Genomic DNA, 2975 nt, shown 5'->3' on the forward strand with positions numbered 1-2975 from the left:
ACTGCAGGAGACCTTAGTGCTACCTGTCTTATCACAATGTCAAGAAAAACTCTGAGGTGACTATTTCAGAAGCTAGCATTACAGTGACTCCATGTCACAATCTCAATACCAGCAGCTGGCTTCCTATGAGATTTAGCAAGATCATAAGCTAAATATATCACAGCAGCCCTTATTAGTGCTTAAAAACCCACCCACTTTTGAAGCTAACTGCACACACTGCAGGATGGCATAGAATCTCCTTCCATGGGAATTGTAATATGATGAGGTGGGGTGTAGAACTCTAAATGCAGATGCAAAAGAAGGAGAAATTCAAAGATTGTATGCTGGAGTCCATGGGGAAACAGTACACACACCAAAACAGGAATTCTTGCTAATAACAGGCAATTGGAATACAAAAATAGGAAATAGGGCAGAATTAAAGATTACAGGAAAATTTGGCCTAGGATGAAGAAATGAAGCAGTAGAGTAACTGACTGAATTTTTGCAAGGCCAACAGGTTGTTCATCGTAAGCACATTTTTCAACTCAAGAGGCAACTGTATACATGGACATCATCTGATGGCCAATATAGAGATCAAAAGACTGTGTAACTGGAAGCAGAAGATGGAGAAACTTCATTCCCTCTGCAAAAGCAAGACCAAATTGTGGCTCAGACCATGAACTACTAATATCAAAAATTAGAGTAAAAATAAAGAAGAACACTGAAATATAGCCCAAAGAATATCCCCACAGACTTTAAAGATAACATAAAGATAACAGAAAAATAGATTTGCATTATTAATTCTAATTGACTGGGAGACAGAAGAACTCCGGACTGAAGCTGGGGACATTGTCCAAGAAGAATGCAAAAGACAGACCAAATTACTGCACTACGCTCTTATAATACTGCTGTTCCACTCTTACTCCTCTGGCTACGACCTGTTGCATTCTGGGATTTGTAGTTCAGTGAGGCCAAAGAGCTCTCTGGCTGAGAATTCTAAATGCCCCTCCTTAAACTGTAAATCCTAGAATGCAGCAGGAGGCAGCCAGAGCAGTTAAAGTGGAATAGCAACACTATAAGAGTGAAGTGGGGTAATCTAGACAACAAAAAGAAAATAGAAGAAAGGGAGAAGCCTCAATGGATAACAGATGAAACTCTTCAAGTAGTTAAAGACAAATGAGAAACAAAAGTGAAAGGTGACAGAAACAGAGTTAAAACTGTTCAGTGACTTGTGCATAACAGTCAAGGAGAACTACTACAACAATCAATGCAGAGAAATAGAAGGTGACAGCAAAAAAAAGAAGACCAAGAGACCACTCCATGAGATCAAAGAAATCAAAGGAAAATTTAGAAAGTGAGGATACTCTACAGCCAGCACTGGAACACATTACATGACCAAATAAAAATAATGGAAACAGTACACTAAAGAACTATGTAAAAGAGATGAAAAGAGGTCAGATTCACTCAAGGAAGAACCTTATGAAGATGAACCTCCAATTTTAGAAAGTGAGGAGGAAGCCATACTGAGAGCATTTGGGAGAAATAGATCATCAGGAACAGATGGCATACCAATAGAGCTGTTTGAAGCAACAGACAGAAACTACTCTAGTTCTAACTGAAATCTGTCAACAAATATGGAAATCCAAGCAATGGCCCACAAACTGGAAATGCTCCATATACATCCTAATTCCCACCAGGAGACACCAGGGATTGCAATAATTACAAGACCACAGCATTAATTTTCAATGCATGCAAAATGATGCTCAGAATTAAATGAAAAGGCCTTTTACCAACAATAGAGTGAGAAATGCCAGATATCCAAGCTGGGTTAGGAGAGGAAGAGGCACTAGGGATCATATTGCGAACCTGTGTTGGATAATGGAGCACACTAAAGAATTTCAAAAGAAAACCAGTCAACTGGAGAATCAGACCTTATGCTCAAACCACTACCGTACTTTGGCTCTCTTACTCCCTTCCACTTTACTAAACATTTTCCAGATTCTCCTTCTCCTAGTAAAACCTGCTAAGGAGGTTTAATTTTAGCCTTGTCTTTTTATGTTTTCAATTACATGTTGTTTATTTTTATTCATTTTAGTCTGTAAGGGCCTGAACAGATGGTCTGAAAAAGCCGCCTTCTGTGCAGCTTGGGGGTATGGCCATTAGACTATGCATGCCCCCATGATGCCTGGAAACTGTGCTGAAGCTGTGCCAGGGCTGCGTAAATCTGGCCCAAAAAGGAGTGGGTTTTTTGGCTCTTATTTGGGACCTTGGAGAAGAGCGCCTTCAGGACTGCAGTGTGTGTTTGCTGCTGTCCCATGGTGTGTTGGTTGGGGCAGATTCAAGCCACGTCTTTGTGGCTGTATGTTTTGGCCTTAAATTGCATGATGCCCAGTCTTGGGGTATAACTAAAGTGATTGACTGATTGAGAGAATAGCTGCAGGACACAATATGAATGACACAGTTGGTTTGGTAGTGCCAGCTGCCCTCCACTCATAGTAGCCAAGAGTTGTGTGACCTAGCTGTTACCAGAAACATCCAAACAGGCATGAGCTATCAAGCCTCCTAGACAAATGAGATTCCTCTTGCTCAGAGTCTGAATTTCAAAGGAGACGAGGCCAGAGATGTTGGCCATGGCCCTCATTTCTCACCAGACTGATTCTGGCAAGGTGAGCCAGTACCCCCCCCCTCTCTCTCTCACACACACACACCATTGCACAGTAAACCTTTGAGCCCTGTATGGTTGTTGTCCCCTTTTCCGTCTTCCTGTGGCCTCTTCACTGCCTGGTGGGCTGAACTCCGAGCCTCTCAATAGAAGCAATGGTGCAGCTAGCTAAGCATTGAAGAGGTGTTGGTGCCGGGTTCTGCCACACTCAACTGACCAGAAAACAATTCTTGGCAGCAAGTTCCATTTTGATCTGCCAGGCGAGAGGAACGTTGTTTGACAAAGCTTCTGCTTGAGGTGGAAAGAAATCTTAAGGGAGTGATTTTTTCCCCCT

The sequence above is a fragment of the Sceloporus undulatus genome, chromosome 5 (genome assembly GCF_019175285.1).
Source record: "Sceloporus undulatus isolate JIND9_A2432 ecotype Alabama chromosome 5, SceUnd_v1.1, whole genome shotgun sequence".
Classification (NCBI taxonomy): domain Eukaryota; kingdom Metazoa; phylum Chordata; class Lepidosauria; order Squamata; family Phrynosomatidae; genus Sceloporus; species Sceloporus undulatus.